Raw genomic sequence first — 18888 nt, 5'->3', positions numbered from 1 at the left:
CCTTCTTTGGGGAAAAGATTTCTCCTGCACATTCATTTTAATTCAGTACAAGTTAAAAGATGCCTGAAGTAATGTGAATTTGAGTGTCCATGTTTTGGCACAGAACACTATTGAATCCTGCTATCACAAAGAGAGTGTCTAAAAATAAAAAGTCCTTTACAGATTTTTGTTTTTCCTACAGAAATCACTTTTGCTAATGTCAATATAGCTTACATTCACATGCCAATCAAAGGAGCACTGCCAAGCCAAGATGGAATAAGACCTAGCCTTAGAAAGCAGCTTACCTTCACCTTAAACAAAGCTAAGAAAATGTCAAACTTAGCAGCCTCTTTTCTTCCCTCTCTCTGGGGTCAGTTATAAAACTTCAGAATGCTTGAACCTAGAGTGTCAAAAATATCAGGATAGGATCAGTCATTTCTAGCAAACCCAGATGATTTACATATTTTTTGAAGGTTGGTGAAAATGTATTTTATGTGCAGAAAGTCTCATGTGTGTTCATCCATTGTACTTAATGCATATTTCTTACTTGAAATCGTTTTGACCTTTGGCCTTCCAGTTGCCTTTAAAATTATGCAGCGGGTCTCTGTTTTACTTTACATGCAAAATGAACCACAAGAATGTGATTTTGTAATTTACAAAATCCGTTATTACAAGGGAAAAATATTTAAAAGTAAATTCAAGAGAGAGTAGAGCTTCACCCCAGCAATACCAGGGACTATCAAGGTTATTTTTTCTCCTAATAAAACCAAAATCTGAAATTCTTGGATTGCAGATTTCTAAGTGTGTTTTTAACATTGATTAATGGGAGCAGGAGTGAACCCTTGAGCTTCCCTAAAACCTCACAATGGAAGGATTTTAAACTCAAAGCAAATTAAATACTGTGGAGAAAGAAAAAAAAAAAAAAAAGAGAAATTTGTATTATTATATTTCCTGTGCCCATAGTGAGTGTTCTAGGTCTCTGTAGGCAGAGATAGTATCTTCTGCAATTATTACCATCTTTAAATTAATTGTCATAGGGAATTAAATGGCTCTGTTTTGTAAGGCTGTTCTGACAAGTGCAGAGTGAATTTTATGGAGAAAGATGAAATTCAAAAAGATTTCTTGAAATATGTCATCCAAAATACAAACCATAGAAGATATTATTAAGTTTGATCCAGGGGAAGACTTTGACTCTGAAATGTGCTGAAAGAAATGTGGGGAGTGCATGCCACGAGGAATGCTCAAATGAGCTGTGCTCTGACTGAAAACAGCTGAGAAATTTCAACATCATTTGTGAACGGACATTCAGGGAAGCTATTTTCGATTATTCAAAATTGTTTAACAGAGGAAGAATATCTTTCCTTGTAGTACTCAGTTATTTGCTTAAACTTGATTAAATAATGTGCAAATATTTAATTTTGAAGAAAAGTTTTTTTTCCCTAGGTGAAAATGTCCCATTCTAAATATGGCAGAATAGGATAACTATGATAATGTCAAACTTCTTTCTCGTTTTTCTTCCAAAAATGAAATTCCAGCCAAATATCAGTTTCATGAAGCATTTCAGTTCTGGGTGAACCGTATATTCCAAAGAATCTGACATTTTTTCCCTTTCATTCTCATTCTGGGCATCTCAACTAGGTCTTGGAATTGCTCAGTGCCATCCATTATTCCTTTTTCTTTCCCTCTGCTCAGTTAAATGTACTCCACCATTTAATTCTGAGAGTAAGAATGAAAGAAAGAAACCGAAAAAAGAATTTGCTATTGGTGGGATAAAAATAATGGCATTTTTAATGTTTTCTGCGAACGCAATGTGGCATGACAAATTTTAAGAAGCTCTGTGAATACTATTAATATTTATGATGCACTCAAGAAAACAGCTATTGTGTGCCACATCCATCAAAGATAAGAATTGTATTCAACTGTGTTGGATGATAAACATTGAACGACAATAGCTAGAGATTATACGAGGGATTTCATACTCATGTTTTATGCCTGCTTGGGTAAAAGCACCATGTTACTCCACTGTGAACCAATAATTTTCTTTTATAACATTAGATACACTTTTTGATACTTGTTACAACCACAGTCCAAAACATTAATGAATATGCAGGGCGTACTGGTGCCAAGTGCTTCACAGATCCTGTTGCAAGCTACTCAGAATCAAGTCCTAGAGGTAGTATTTTCCACTAATTCCCCCCTTGGAAATCACTCTGAAGCTTACCAAATTGCAGTGATTTGATCACATATTGCTAGATGTTTGCAGTTTGGAAGAACACTTACAATTACCCTGTGAAACAAAGGCTCATCCAACCCAGCAAATTGGCTTTTTATATTCTCTTATTAAAAACTTCTCTGTCTGTAAGCCACCAGGAATGGGGCAGCATTGGAGTCCCATGCCATGGGAGTGCCCGCTTTGATCCCACACCAGCACCTGTCTTCAGAGGAATGTCCTAAGTCTGGCTTTGCTTTTCTACCTTCTCCTCACTCTAAAATGCAGTTTTGGAACTAGTTAACAGTCACCGAGGCAGGGAAGTGCTACTCTGCCCTCCACCACCACCCATCTCCTCCCAGTGCCGTGTGGCTGTGGCTGTCAAGTGGCGTGGCCTGATTCATCGCTCTGCACGGAGGCATTGCCACTTCTCTTTGCCCAGTAAGAGCACAGTGGTCTGGAGATGTTTCTTTCTGAAGATGGGAATAATAATGCCTGAATTATTGTGCACCTGCATCTTGGGAAAAGAACTGTAATTCAGACTTGATTGACAGATACCTGGAGTGGCTTCCATTAGGTGTTTCTAAATAAAGCTGTATTTGGAAAAGTTAACATGTTCTCCTTACATGAAGGGTAGGAGGACATCCAGGTATTCTTACAGACAGAGTGATCTTGGGTCTCTTTGTTCCATCTGCAAAGTTACTACTCTTAGAAAACCCTCTCCAGGGATGCAGAGGCAGTAAATTATTATGAGGAGTAAGTGGTTCCAATAATAACTGTGCAGAGGAAAATGCTAAGAGGTGCTCTTATGCTGAGCTGATACGACTGTGCTGCCTCCAGAGGACTATTTGTTTGCCTCTGTTCCTTTCGGTTTCCTTCTTCTATCTTGATGAAAAATTTGCTGATGGGAGCTCAGTGCGAGCTGACAAGGGGTCCCTTGACATGTGATCAGGAGCAGTCGGATCTCCTGCAGGCCAGGGATAAAGGCACGGGGAGCCTCCTGACAAGTGATGGCAAGAGGGAAGACTCGAGCCAACCGGAATTGATTTTTTTGAGCAGCACAGACCATTAACAGGACCCAGAACAGGAATCACAGTGTGCTGAAGGGAGCCACAGAGCTCCCTTTACTTTGGTTACCTAAAATTAGACCCTTCTTGTTCCTTAACAATTACCCAATAATTTGGCTCATCTGTAATTTTTTCCAGAGTGCTCATTGTAGTTTTATTGCCAATTAACTTAGCATTCTAGTCTTGGTCTACAGCTGATTGGCCAGTAATTTGAACTAAAGCCCTCATCAAAAGGGCATCATTTGTAAAACAGAGAAGAAATCTCAGAGATGCTGAAATTACTGTTAATTAAATCAGCACATGAATATAATGGGCACACGTGAACAAAATTATGTTTGTTTTTGAACTGTTCTGCTAGCTGGAGAGTAAGTCTTATTAGGACTATTTAATTGTCAGTCTGTATTTGTAAGATGTACAGCAAGCTTAGTCCCTTCCGCATGTATTAATTTTGTATTGTGTGTACATGTGTGAGTGATGCATACAGTTCTTAGCTTATGCAAATGAACCAGGTTCTTGCCAAGCAGATGCAGTACCATGCTTCTTATGTACATATTGCTGCACTGAAAGCTTTTCTTTTTAAACACTCATTTGTATTTAACCCAACTCTTGTTCAAAGCTGGCACTGACCTCTATGTAGTTACTTCTGATTTACATGGCAACAGTATTGGTTAGGTTTAGTAATTATTTTACATGTATTTCCATTTTTTAAAATTCAATTAAAATAGCATCATAAGGATGGAGCAGAGCAGTAATCAGAGAGCTGTAGAAGTTGTAATGTAGCCTATAAGCAGCTACTGTGTATAAATAAATATCTTCCAAAGGTGCCTTAACTTTACTGAAAATGTTAAGCTACAGCTTTATTAAGATAATTGAGGCACTCCAACACAGTGCTTTGGGACAGCCTTGTAATTTTCTGTGTTGCCCAGTTCTGGAGTTGTTGAATTAGCAGTTTCACAGCTCTGCCTCTTGTGGAGCTGGAGGCCAAAACTGCATTTGGTACTGGTTGGGGCTTTTCTGTGAGCCTGTTGGAGAGCAGTCCAGCACAGAGGACTGCTCCCACAGTTCCTCTGTGGGAGAGGCCGTCAGTGCTTAAGAGAGCAGAGAGGAGCAGGCTGCAACTTGCAGGTTATTTGAGAGGTGACAAATGCACTTCCTGCTGTGGCCACGTGAACAGGGGAAGAAATGGGGGCAGTGAGTTTCAGGGGATGAATGCTGGCATCCCACTGAAATCCATGGTCAAAGGCAGTGAGAAGCGAATTTACTTTTGCATGACCTTTGGCATCTTCTGATTCTGGGTTGGTAAATGCACTGAGATGGCAGGGGCAGGAGTCTCTGCCTTCCCAGCTTCTGGGAATGCTACTGCCCAAAACCTCAGCGCCTTGAGACTGGTACTGGGGTGTCTCTTGTACTGGAGCTTGGAAGAGAGCCCGAACCTGCTCTTCTCAGGTCCTGCAGAGGCAGAACCTTGCCTGGACTTGCACACTGATCACAGCCAGCATTTGCTATTCCTTCTTGTGCAGTCTACTTGTAGGGTTGTATTGCAAAGTGTAGGAGGAAAAAGGCAGAGAATGTCATTGAACAATTGCAGGTTGGCTAGAGCACTTCATTCATCCCTGTTCCTGTACATGTCCTGTTTCCTTGTGTTGTCCTGCCCGTAAGGATGGGCAGGAGCAAGGTTATTCCTGTAGTGTTGCCTTGGCTCTAAGAAAGAGGGGAAGCCACAAGAACTGAAGTTTGATAGGAAGAAAATGCAGAGCCACCTGGTCACTGCAGCATTTTGGTATGCCAAGCATGGGTTAATAGGCTTGACATACATGTACTTCATGTTGCTAAAGATTTGTCACAAACGAGCATTTGATCTCTGTCTCTCATTAGTGTGTTATTTTTTCCTTAGAGTATGGATGTCAAAATGCATTTGATCTGGTGTGGAGTTAAAAGCAATCATTGTTTCAGCCTCCATTTTGAGGCTCACCTAATTAAAATTGAGTTTCAAAGGGGAAAATATGCCATTGAATTCTTCGTCAGAATAGGGAGTTGTGATGGTTGTTTAGCCTTTTGCTTCTAGACTGCCAGTTAAAATCTAACTCTGCCAACAGAAACCAGAAATGTTTACCCCGTAATATTATCTGGTTTCTAGGGACCAGCAGTCTATGTTAAAAGCAAAACTTCAGCCCTGTAAAATGCGATAGCCCTCAGACAGTGGAGTGGTATGAGTCAAGATTAGAGAATTTGAGATTTTTAAGAGCATTTCATGAATGGGTTTCTGAAAGCGAAGACACCAAGAGATAGTCACTGCATGTTTTTTTTTTTTTTTTTGTTTGTTTTTTTGAATGGTTTGCTGTTTAGCTCCTAAACACCTGTGCCCAAGTAGTGGCTCTTATGGCTGCTTTAGTTCTTATGGTTGGACAAGGGGGAGACTTAGGGTCCAAACCCTCTTCCAGTCACTTTTCTAGAAGTTTGTGATGCATGGATGTATCTAGGGACCTTGGTTAGGTCAGCTAAAAAGGAGGCTGTTCAAAGATTTTTACTGAGGCATTTGTGCCTCAGGTTGGTCCTTTAATAAAGTGTTAGGTGCACTGGAAACTCCCACGCAAAATCTAGGTCCTGGCTCTCCGAAGGACCGATGAAGGACTGATGCATCAAAAGAAGTTCATATTTATCAGTTATTTTCAATGTGAATTTGCTACTTGAAATCTTGAAATTTAATATTACTTACTGCTTATAAGTTGCATAGTTTTCTTAATTGCATAACTTACTTAACAAAATGGGCTGTAAACTTTTTTTTTTTTTTTTTTAAGAGCACTTCGGCATTGTTCCTAGTTACACAATTACTTGGTCAAGAAAAAAAGTAACAACAATCCTAGTGGCCTCCACAGCCTATATGGAGAATAATGTGAATTTCAAACTTCAATTTCAAATAATTTTGTGTGGTGGAAAGGTATTCATGTTAACAATTAGTCACAGAAAATAATTCTGATAAATGAGTGCATTTTCAAGTTTTCCTAACTAAGCAATTCACAAAGAGGAAAAGGAATGCAAAATTCATTGAATAAATTATTCATTACATTCACTCAGCTATAGCTAACAGTGAATTGTCTAGACAGTAATTACTAATTTTTAACCTAGGTATGTTCACATAACAATATTGTGTGGATAGCTTCAGTATACAGTGACTTGAGGTAATATTAATGGATGAAAGTCAACTACAGGTGATTTTAATTGGGAAATTATATTGGATTTTGCTATTGAACTTCCATAGCATACTACATAAATATTGAATCTTCTTAATGTTTTTTGCCTGTTGCAAATATAGGCACATGGGATTTTGTGCTAACTTGATCAATGGATAAACTTTTTTTTTCTTTTTTCTTTTTTTCCTTGCTGTAAAATTCTCAAAAAGCATTAAACTCAGAATACAAGAGCCTACCAGGACTGATTCAATTCATTTTCTGTTTCAGTGCTGATTTGTCACTAAGCAGCTGTTTGACTCCGTAAGGGAGGGCTCCTGCTTAACTGTTTCTGTTCACCAAAAACAGTGCAAGCAACAGAAACCTCAGTCCTTCCCCTTCACCGCCATGGCAAACCCTCCAGGTTTTCGGGGATTCCCTTCATGCCCTAGGTAGTGCAAAACCTCTGCAGTGATGGATCTTGCCTCCTGCTTTGTGGCCAGCAGGCTGGGGGATGCACTTGCTACTGCTCAAAGAAGGACATGGGGACAGTTTCATCCCAGGAAGGTTCCTGCCACAGCTGCTGGCCACTGCACCAGCAATCCTGGGGCTCCAGCCCTGCTGCTCCTTGGCACTCCCGTGGGCCTGGTGGTGAAGAAAAGAGGGTAGTTTGAGTTTTTATTAAACCTTTGACTTGTTTGCAGAAATGTCGATTATTATTATAGTTCATTAGAAACCCATAGAAAATAAGAAAATTAGCAAATCATAAATTTTCTAATCATAATTAGAGAATTATAAACTTGAATGGATTTGTCATTGAAGAATGTGCCCTGCACTAAGTGCAAGGTGGCAGGCTTGTGGCATGTTATTGGCTGCTCTGAGCTGATCAGAAACTGTCATTTATAAAGCGTTTCTGTTTCACTTAGGGTAATTCACCTATAAGAAAACAATAGCAGGAGACCCACACAAATGACTGGATATGATACAAAACCCAGGACATCATAAAAAATTATTTGCATAAAATTTTATTTTCATTGTGTGTCACTTTAAGCTATGCCCCTTGGGGTATGTTTTATAGAGAGGCACATTAAATACTAACCACATGTAGCTCCCATTAGCCTTAACACAAGCTATGATTCTGACTTCTGTGTTCTTAACTTAGTGTGATTTGATTTTATACTTAATTGCAGTAATTTAATTAATAGTATTGTAAATAAAAAGACTAAGTTCTGCCCTCCTACACACAGATCTGCACAGCCAGCAGCTCTAGTAGCTCCTGTGAGACAAATATATGTGTCTTAGAGTAGAATTTAGTCCTAAGGAAATATGATAAAATGCCCAAATCCCAGAATGACACCGTAATGGTGTTTGCATCGGAAATGTTACAGTATTAGTTCACGCTTACAGGAGGAGCATGGCATTTAAAAATAGACATGTGTATTTCCCCCTAATGCTTGTAAGGAGGATATGTCACAGAATTGCCTATAGAGTCATAGAATCATAGAATATCCCAAGTTGGAAGGGACCCATAAGGATCATCAAGTTCAACTCCTGGCACCACACAGGTCTACCCGAAAGTTTAGACCATGTGACTAAGGGCACAGTCCAGTCGCTTTTTAAATTCAGACAGGCTTGGTGCCTGTTCCAGTGTGCAACCACCCTCTTGGTGAAGAACCCCTTCCTGATGTCCAGCCTAAACATCCCCTGCCTCAGCTTAACACCATTCCCACGGGTCCTATCACTGGTTTTACAGAGAATAGGTCACCTACCTCTCCACTCTCCCGAGTAATGTACTCCCCCCGAGTACCTCATTGTAATAGAATTCCATTTTAAAATAGTTTACAAAGACTTGGTTATTAATACTTTTTTATTAATTAGATAAACTGCTATTAAAATTGCAGCAACATCAAAATGGCCCACTAGCCTATTTACAAGCTATACCTTATGGTTAACTTAGGGTAATAGACGTTTGTAACCCTTCTATTGATGTGCCTGTAACCTTCTCTAACACATGCTACTTATGTCTTCTGCACACCTAAAATGCCTATTAAATATCGATTAGTCCCTTATAAACCAACTGGTAAGTTAGCCAGTGCATCAATTAAAGGAATTGTATTTATAAACTATTTTCTTAGTTTGAGATAATGGAGCTCCCGCTGAATTTAGGGATGTCCCATAGCATCTACTGAAAGTTTAGTGCTTTTTAAAAACCTCTTTATAAATAAGAGGTCACATAACCCAACTTCAGGTCTACCTGGTAAGCCGATTTCTTTCCCTGTGATTTTTAGAAATGACTAGGGCTGGCAAAACTACAGCACTGAATATTTATAGAGCGGAGGAGCATCATGGTTAGGTGTATGGAAAAGAAGTCTATGTTCCCTGGTGTTGCCGCTATGAAACACACATATTCTGTTGATGTTAATGGAATTATTACCTCTTCTCTAGGTATTAAATCACTGACAGCTGTTTCTATATCAGCCTGAAACTGCACTGAAGTCAGCAGGAGTAACACCCTGCTTCTGAATAATTTTACACTGTTAAGCTTGGAGGTAAAACAAATTTATGTCCCTCCTTACCAGGTGTAAGTGAAATTTGAATAAGAACCTTTGCCTGAGTTTGCCTTGCCATTTAACTTGGTATTATTGCAAATACCACTGACATACATGTATGCTTTAAAATTAGTTTTAATTTGGAAATGGCACTTGACCCCTAAGGATAGCCCACATTTGTGTGTGCCACCATTCTGTTGTGATTAACGGGATATTTAGATAGGCCAGAGCCAATTCCGGTCCTAAGTCTGATGTACTCTGGAAACCTGCAAAACACTGACATTCAGAGTAGGAATGACGAGTACAAAAACGCCCGGCAATAAAGGCAATCAGCAGGCCTTTTTGTTACGCAAAGGAAAAAATCAGATAGATGGAAACAGCAATAAAACAACTATGATTCAAAGTGCTTTCTTTCAAAACATCCCTTGCAATTTCCAGCTGCCTCCCCTCTGTGTCACATCTCACTTCTCAGACAAACACCAGAATCTGTTAGAGTCTTACTTTGCTGCTGACATTTTTACTTGTTACTCAGTGTCTGTATCTGACCCCCAGCTCTTAAAAGCCCAGCAATTAAGCAAATTCCAAAGAGGATTACAATTGAGAATCAGAGGGTATAAATGTAATTTCTCACGGAGTGCTGAGCATGACAAATCATTTTTGTGCCAGGGCCTTGCTTTTTTGGAAATGAGTTTGATTTAGAACCACAAACAGCCCCAGCCGTGTCTCAGGGCACATGTCAGGTGCAGCCGCAAAGCCTCTGCTGATCGGTGCTTGCAGGGTTGGAAACCCTCCCATAGCGCCTGCTTGCCACCAGTTTTGGCAGCTTTTTTCCTTTATGGGGAAATACACTGAGACGTCCGTGTGCAAACCAAGCTCCCAGCTTACTTCTGTTCGGAAGAGCTTACCCAAAAGCACTGTGTTGTAGAAGGAAAACACAGGAATACTGTGAGGTGAGCTCAGGATTTGTGGCTTCTAGGGACAGAAGAGACAGGAGATCTTGATGCAAAAAGTGGTCCAAGTGTACAGTGATGGGGCAAATTTGTTTCTTGATTGTTTTCCTGATATGAGTTAGTCTCTGCAAAGTTTGGCTTAGGCTTTCACTGCTACTGAAGCTGGCTAATGTTTCATTGATAAATGAAATCTCTTGCATCAGAAAAGAGTATTAGCATGCATGTGTGTGTTTGCGTGTGTCTGTGTATTGCGTTGTCTTGGGAACAAGGGGAGAAAGCATCACGAACCAGAGCATGCTTTCCATTTAAAGAACATTTGTGCTATTATAAAACTACATACAAAAATAATCAAATTCATTCATCCGTTCCACAAGCATCTTGCTACAGACAGCAGTGTGCAGCGTGAGCATGCAGATTCCGTGCAGAGATGACAGGAAGCCACTTGACTTTGTTACTGAGCTTCTTGTTGAATAAAGGAGTTGACAGTGGTAAAGTTGCTAATAATATGAAAAAAAAAAGGTATGAACTTTTTCAGAAGGTTTGGCAATGCCCCATGTGTACATTAAAATTACTAAGATATGAAATAGGTCTGAAGTATTCATGCTGCAAAACAAAGTGGACAAGTTTACCTTACATATAAGAACAGCTGCTTCAGCATATTGGCCTCAAAGACTCAGTATGTTGAAACAGCTGTCCAAGTGTTTTGCAGGTTAATCTACGCAGTTAATCACCGTGTCCTTTTTTTTTTTTTTTTTTTTTCTGATTTATAGTAATGTTTCTACATTCCTTGTGGGCATGTGGACAAAATAGTAAATAGAAAGTTTTAGTCATTGTTAAAATGCGTGTCAGAAAACCTGTGTGAGGAGAAAAGCTGTCTTCAGACTGACACTGAGTCTTGGAGAAACACACCTTGTCACCTCATGAGCTGGGCTCAGCAGTCAAATTATGGTGGTTTCTGAAACATAAATTTCAGGGGAGAACATGATTAACCAGAATCGCTAGCAAGATTGGTCTGTGAGACAGGAGAAGTCTGGACTTTTGCATTAAGTTCTGTGAAAGAAATGAAAAAGGGCATTCTCTGTTAGCCGGTGTTCCCAAGTCAACAGGAAGCTTTCACGTCAAGGAACCCACAAGCCACAGTTGCCAGTGGTCTGACCAAATCTCGTTGGGCTGCAGCCTGGAAGAGCACAACAGCTCCATGATTTGGGTCTCTGGTAAATAGCTGAAGGCTGTTGGGGTGGCGACTGCATGGCAGCCTGAGTTGTCTTGTTCTTCTGCACTCAGATATGTGGTGCTGCAGAGCAGCACAATGCTGTCCTCATTGTCCGTGCAAGTCCTCCTTGGAGTGTCTGAAAGCATGCATCTGCCCCTTCTGCAGTGCTGCAGAGGCAAAATAAGAGATGTCATACTGATTCAGGAAGAACGGCCGAAAGCACAACAGACACTAATATAGCCAGATCATGCTGCCCTTTATTACGTGAATAGCCTAACTTTTATAGTAAACTTAAGAGGGGTGGATAGTGTCTCACACAAGATTATTGGTCAAAAGCACTCAGACAAACATCTTCACGAAACAACCCCACCTGCAAGAAAACAACCCCCTTGTGATTAGCAGTCATGTAGATCCCGTCCTTGAAGCCAACTGCTGGCAACAATATTTTTCTAAATTTCTCAATTGGGCGATGTGGGAACTTCTCACAGTCGTCCTGGTAGCTTGGTTTGCTCAGCTGCAGCAAGCCATGGGATCTTCACTGTTTCAAAAGTCCCTCAACATCATACAATGAACATGGGTGTGGTGGTTGCAGTTGTCAAAAATAGTCTTCAGTGAGCCTCTGCTCTGGAGAGAGGTGTGTTCTCACTTGTTGCTCTCTGAAAATCACACACACAACACACAAAAAAGCTGCTGCTGCCACCTCATCTGACTTCATTTACCAACAGTTCATGAATGAAGTCCTAGAACCTAGCACATTTTCTACATATTCATTACCATCAAGTTTCAGACAGTCACTCTCAGAAAAATCTGCTTGCAATCCATTTGACCAGAAATAGATAAAACCTAAACATCACTTCCAACCTTTATAAATATCACTGCACATGTACAAATAGCAAAATTTTTATATATCATATCCCAGTCCACCTGGGAAAAAAAGATGTCAATGTTTTTTTAATCAATTCAGGGTTTCTGGCTTTGTTTTCGCAAGAGACCATGCAGTGTAAGAGGCATTATAAAAGTCGGTGAAATATAAGCTACAATAGCCATGCAGAGTTATGCTTAATGGGTTCTAAAGCCTTTTCCTCTGCACTAATTTTCCCCTGATTTTAGCTTTATTCCCCACTGGAATGAATAGCAATGCATGCTGGAATACGGATTTACAGATTCAAATGCTATTTATGAGATTCTTGGCCAACAAAAGAGAAAAGAAGTTACACAAATGCTGCAGAGGGAAGCTGCTGCAAACCGTGCCTGCCTGCACACAGGGCTGTCAGGGGCTGCTTTGTGAAGTGCTTCTGCTTAATGTGGCCAGGGCTGACCACATCAGGCTGTTGCTTTTCCTCAGCCCCATCACTGACCTGGCCAGCTAGCTCACACCTCATCTTCTCTTCCCCCGTCTCGACTTGTCATTAGGAAGAAGTAAGGTTGCAATTTTATTCCAGCTTGCTCTCTGTGATGGATTTTGGCAGCTTGCATTGAGTTTATGTACCAGAGTTCATTTACAGCATTATTGAGAGAAAAGTCCAAAACTAAATCAACAACTTGCACAATTGTCTTTAATAACAAATAATAAGAAAAATAGTATTAAAATGATAGGCATTGCTTCATTTAAGAAAGTATAGCCTTTAGACACTTCATTAAATTTAGTGTCATTTAACAAAAAAAAAGAAGAAAAGAAAATGTTTGATGTAGTTGCTGTATTCCTGTGTGTGATCTTAGAAGATGGTTTTGGTTGACAATTTTGTGTTATGTTGGCTATGAGAAGTACAAACAGTTGTCATTCAAAACTAGCCTGCAGAGAAACAGGGGAATTTAGAATGAAACTTGCAATCATCTTTTTCTGCATTTTATGGTGAGATGTCTTCTGTCAATAGTTTCTGGGCATTTGGAAAGTGATGAAGTTGCATCATAGCAAAGGAACAAAGATGTATTGAAACATTTTTTGTTTCAGGATCCAATTCATCCATTTTCAGATCATTCCCCTTGACTAGAAAATTTGAAATTTCACTAGTATAAATCAGATACTTCACTCACCATGTTCTCAGTACTTTTTATCTGTCCAGACTTTCTTTTTGCCAGTAGACATAGGTTCAGCTTTTGTAGGTGAATACTCTCACCAAGGTTTTGCAAGTAGATGTAAGAAGTTAGTGCTCTTTGAGTGATGATTTATTATTCAATTTATCTGAGACTCTACCTTCTAAGAGGAACACGTTGAAAGCATAGAAAAGTGTAGTGCAGGTAGCCAGAGAATTGTTGCACAGGCAGGACTCAAATGGAGCTTAAGGACTACTGCAAAGTGGAAAAAGCCCATGGAATGTTCTTTCATCCTGTATGTCACCGGTGGGAAGTACTGGCCCACATCTGTGCCATGGAAGCCCATTTCAACCACTGAGGAGGTTAGAGGCCATCAGGGAGGGAGAACAATGCTGAATACATCAAGGTGTAAGAAAGGGAAGAGAAAGCCAAAAAAAAAAAAAAGGAAGGTGAGGAGATCTCGCTCTTTTTGATGTGGTAATTATATAGGGGTGCTTTCAAGTGAAAGCACTTTTGAGCTGGAATTCTGTGTTACATTTTTGAAGGTCTTTAGATGCAACACTTTCTCCTCTTTTGTCACTCCTTCACTAAAATGCTGTGTCAAAATGCCAGAGAACCATATCTTTTCTTAAGCTCTGTTTTCTGTAAAAAGCATATTCTTTTGTATTTGTCCATTTAGCAGGAGAAATGACTATACAGCAAAAGGACCCCATCAGCTTCAGTACAAGAAAGAATATGGCATTAGACCCGGCCTTCTTCCCACCTTAAAACTGTAAACAATTTGAAATTCATACTGTGAAAGAAGAAATAAATGTACTATTGGGAAAGCTGCCTATTTTTAGAGGGAGGGAAAAGAATGAATGGTTAACACAGCCAGTTTTAAGGAAGATGCATTTCCTTAATGGAAGCAAATAGCAACTATTCATAACTATTCATTCCATTTGAACAATCCAGTAGTAGTGATTTCTCTTTGCCAGTGAGCTGGGCTCTGTAGTCATTTGCATCGCATGTTAAGTAAAATGGCAGCAAATGGGAGACATTTTCCTCCTCCAAGGTAGTTCTTGTAGATGAGCTCTTTAACATGGAATGGGTAATTCTCTTTTTACTCACTTCCTGTACCTAGTTTGTCTTTCTGGAAGATCAGTATTTTTCCCATTACTTATAATGTAACAGATTCTAAAGAAATAATTGTAAAGTTTGAATTGAATAATTTATTAATGACTTTTAAAGGCTAGTTATTAAGATAATGCTTTAGAAGCAAAATATAAGGTCTTTTTTTCATTTTCCTTCTGTCCTTTAGTGCTTTTTGCTGAGACAGGAAACCAAGTCAGCCACTACTTTTTATTGTTTACAAACATTTTAAAACTAAATGGTTTGAAGTTACTTCGGAGTCTCTGCTTGGGCTGAATTTGGGGTTGAGGGGTAAGGACAAGAAACCATTGTTAAAGTTCTTTATTGAAGAGACATGCTGTGATTTTGATATGTACTTGCTTCACAAGTGGAAGACCTTTGTCTGTTTACAGAATGCTTCTATCAAAAACTAATAGTACTGTCACTTTCTATTTCTGTTCCCGAGATTCATTAATGTCATCCCCCTTGTCTACTTGTTGCCTTGGCCCATCACAAACCACCTGTGAGACAGCATCAGGAGCCCTCTTTAAGTGGAACATTTTGTAACAGTTTCATATTAAGAGGTATTCTTTGATTTTCTCTCGAGTGCATGCAGTTGTCTATGGCATTAGAGTATATGCTAGTATGCCATTATCATTTTCTACTTAAGAAAGGTGACAAGTAATAGTCTTTCTTTCCATGCATCTGTTATTCGTCACTTTATTTGTAGCCCTCTATATTTCTTAACAATCACTGACATTTGTTTTGCTGCATAACTGAATTTCAGTTAACTAACCAATAAATTAACTGAGATGTTGCATGCTCAGCATTTACTTGTTATGCAAAAAGGCCATTTGGTAGGAAAGATGAGGGAACTGGTATTTAAACTGTACAGAACCAACAGCCTGAAGACAGCAAGTTTGAGGAACCTTGCAGGAAAGGCATGGATGTAGGACACTGGAAATAGGGATTCAGTTTCTTGTGTCACTGGCCTGGTGGGATTTCTTCTGCCTAAGTATTTTGTCTGTGAAATCAAGGTAATTGTCTTATTGTCTTTGAAAGCTGAGAACTGTTTTTAAAGTGTTGAAGAATAAGACACTCTAAAGAGTAAATTAAATTAAACATTCAATGGAAGTTTTAGAATAGATGAAAGAGTGACGGGAAAAGATTAAATATTAAATTATTTAATCCTGATTTCACAGTACGTTTACATTTGTGTAATTTCATGATCTTTCCTATCATTATTGTTTCTTGCACCAGTCTAGCTGAGAGCAGAACCCAGGAAGTCTATTTTTTTTGCTCACAAGTTCTTACAGTGTTATTCAGTGCAAGGGTCTTTGTCTCTCAAAAGCTGACGGACTCTGGAAAAACAGTGATGTTCTGAAAGCAGTGGCTCAGATTTTGAAACATAGGTGGTATTTTCGTAGTCTGCAGCAAATACATACGCTGCACAAGAGTTCACTGAGAAAATCAATCATGAAAGGAAAAAAATGGGATTTCATTCTGAACTTAAATAAAGAAGAGGTCATTCTTTATAAAAGTTGATCAGAAAAAGAAGTTATCAGACATAGGGGCAGGACAGAACAAGACAGCACTTCTGAATAGGTACAAGGCTTCTGAATAGGTACAACAGATTGAAAAATTAAAACTGAGAGCAAAACTCAAGCCATGAAAGAGCAGAGGAAGGAAGAAATACCTCCAGAAATCCTTAGAACAGTCAAAAGACTCTCAGATACTCGGAATATTCTCATTTGAAAAAAATCAAAATTTTTGATTTCAGTTTTTTCTCAAAAGGAAATGTTTTAATAGATGTCTTCTTTACACATGTTGATTTTTGTCAAGAAATTATGTTTTTCTTGTTGAAAAAGTTTTCAGGCAGTTCTAAACACAAGCAGGAGGCATCTGCTGTCATTTTCATTTGTTTAAACAAAAAGTAAATGTTGAAGAATTGTAAGACACAAACTCATTCAGTTGGAGTGGCTTTGCAAGGATGAGGAGCATACTTGGAGCATCCCAAAATGAGTAAGTAAAACACTGAAAAGCTCTGAGTTTGCAACGATAGTAAACTGTGGTGCCTGGACTGGGTACAGATATGATCTCTTGCTTTTTATTTTCATTCCATCAAATGTAGCAGTATGCAACTTTATGAAATGAAGTAGATAAAAAGTATGGTTCTATAATTTGGGAAGCCTGTGTCACAGTTAGGAAACATGCAGTGGTGTAAAAATTGCTAAGGCTGTCTTAGGAGTAAAGGACCTTACAGAAATGTAGAGATCCTAATTGTTTATAATTTTGAAAACAGAAGGGGATAGAGCTTGTCTCCTCCTGTTCTAGACATCAAGTCTAAACTAGACATGAGCCCATTAATAGGTAGTGGAAAGAGAGAAAACTTATGAAGTGTCACTTATGCTCTCCTAAAATATGTGGCTAAGGCAGGAACTGCCAGAGAATGCATCACTCACTGCAGGCACCTTGGAGGAAGAATAGCATTTCGGAGGGAGAGCAGGCAGTGGGAAACAGTCTGCTTCCAAAGTGCCTGCTGTCTGCAGCACTGTGTGCATATATGTTTCACATCCTGGCAGTAGTTGAATGGAAGCCCGTGAAATTGCTTCAACAGGTAAAATAAGTGGAGCAATCTGGTCCTGACAGATAAGACCATCTTCAAGAAAAAACCTCTTCTTTGGATAATGCATGGGTCTTTCCTCTCAGGTCCATGTTCTTTGTTAAATAATATTCTCCTTTTGTGGAACAGTGCATATGAGCACCCAGCAGATCTCCACTCCATTTTAAACTCCATAATGTACTTCTCAAACACAGTTAATAAGTATATGCATCTACCTCTGTCTAGAAAATACAGTTCATCGTTGAATGTATTTTGTACATTATAAGCCCAGGACTTACTCCAGTATTTGAACTGTGCTGAGGAAGAAGATATAAAATCCGATCTTCCTGAACCCTGTTAGTGAATGTTAGACATTCTTCTATCAGGGGATTTTAGAGGACTCTGCAAGATGTCACAGTCACTTTTCGATATATCTTGTTCTGCTCATAAATAGGTATTATTAAGCTATACCAATTGTGTGAGTAGCCTAATGAAGCAAGTCACCATGTCCAAAGCAGAAAGAGAACCCACGCTCCTTCCATGAGGCGATGTTCCTGCAGGATGTTGGGAAGTCATGTAGACATGCTGTAATTAATTTGTGCATTCTTCTATAGCATTAAACAGCTGTTATTATGGAAGCACATGGATTTCTGCCCAGGTAGCACTCATGGTAGATGATGAGCCCACAGATTGCAGCAATAAACTCATGTGATACGCGACCTTATGTTTCAAGATCTGTGGTTTTGCACTTGTGAAACTGGAGCCTTTTCGAGCCAGTGAGTTGACAACTCTCCCATTGCACCAGTGGCACGAAATTTCCTCAGAAAAAACCCTCCTTCCAGTCTCTCCAAAAGAAATTTGAACAAGTGGGGAAGGAATTGGAGAACTGTCTGAAAGAAATTCTTCAAAATGGCTATTTACAATGTTGTTAAATATTCTTAAACCTATAGGGCCAAAGTTTCACAGTGACCAGAAAAAATTATCTTAGACTACTGTCAATACTCAAGTGAATCCAGTAGTTACCTTTCATAAACTAGACAAAACTTGGCCTCCCCAGATTTTTCTGTAGAAAAAGCAATGCATTTGAAGAATGTTTGGATGAATATCATGGCCATCTGAAAATGATTATTTGTTTTTGGATCTTACAGGGGATTGTGTCATTGCACTTAAGCAGACGGCTCTACCGATTTGGAATCCTCCTGAATTCTGGCGGATGTTATTTGATTTCAAATGGAGACGGTCCGTGATTTTATTAACCCACAGAACATGGTCACACTTTTCTGGAATAAAAAAAGAAAAAAACCACAACAGCATTAAGTGAACTGTGACATTCTAAATATGCTTATTTACTATTGAGAAGAACTGGTGCAAGTCTATTAGATGAGTGTTCAAGTATCATACAGATTGTTAAGCACAGTGTAGATTCCAGTGTGGGTGACTGATAGAGTTTACCATAAGACGTTTAGGCTGACTTCAGGTTCTTTATTTCATGGTATGATAAAAAGTCTGGAAATGCAACCCCCGGAGCTCTTGGTGTCTGTATTCTTTGTGCAAACAACTAAAATCAGATGCGTGATAGCTGCTCCTCAGCTGTAAGAATTTCCCGCTCCTTCTACTTCAAGCATGTACTTCAGAGTGATGGTGTCATGATGTTTAACACAGCAGGTTTGGAGAATGAACTCTGCTGGGGCATAATGGGCTGAAGTGAAACAGCATGAGCTCAGCCTCATGAAAGGTCTTTTGCTCATGCAGAAGGCACTGTACTTAGCTGAGACAGTAGAGACTGCCTGACAGGTTGCAATTACTTCTCCCAAATGCACCAGGCTGCATTCTGAACCTTTGCTTAATGGGGGCAGATCTGTTCTGAGTTATAAAAAATAAAAAAATAAAACTGCCTCAGGTCATAAATATGATAGCGTCTGTGCTTCTAATCAGGTTTCACCTTCAGCAGCAGGTTTTGCTTATTCATCCTACATAAACCTCAAAATGAGCTGAATTTCCTTCATTA

General features: G+C 39.3%; 1 protein-coding gene and 1 long non-coding RNA gene across 5 annotated transcripts in view; one reads left to right on the top strand and one right to left on the bottom strand.

Annotated features, from left to right (window-relative positions):
• The window catches only part of LOC101803831 (transmembrane protein 132B), a 267174-nt gene that overhangs the window by 192642 nt on the left and 55644 nt on the right, over positions 1–18888 (top strand). The window lies entirely within an intron of this gene.
• The window catches only part of LOC139998800 (uncharacterized), a 117902-nt gene continuing 117028 nt past the window's right edge, over positions 18015–18888 (bottom strand). Inside the window, exon 3 of the long non-coding RNA XR_011803748.1 lies at positions 18015–18160. This is a non-coding gene — a long non-coding RNA (uncharacterized lncRNA). The remainder of the gene's footprint in view (positions 18161–18888) is intronic.

Source organism: Anas platyrhynchos, chromosome 16 (assembly GCF_047663525.1).
Source record: "Anas platyrhynchos isolate ZD024472 breed Pekin duck chromosome 16, IASCAAS_PekinDuck_T2T, whole genome shotgun sequence".
NCBI lineage: Eukaryota > Metazoa > Chordata > Aves > Anseriformes > Anatidae > Anas > Anas platyrhynchos.
The sequence above is the reverse complement of the archived record's forward strand: the minus strand, read 5'-3'. Positions and strand labels throughout refer to the sequence as shown.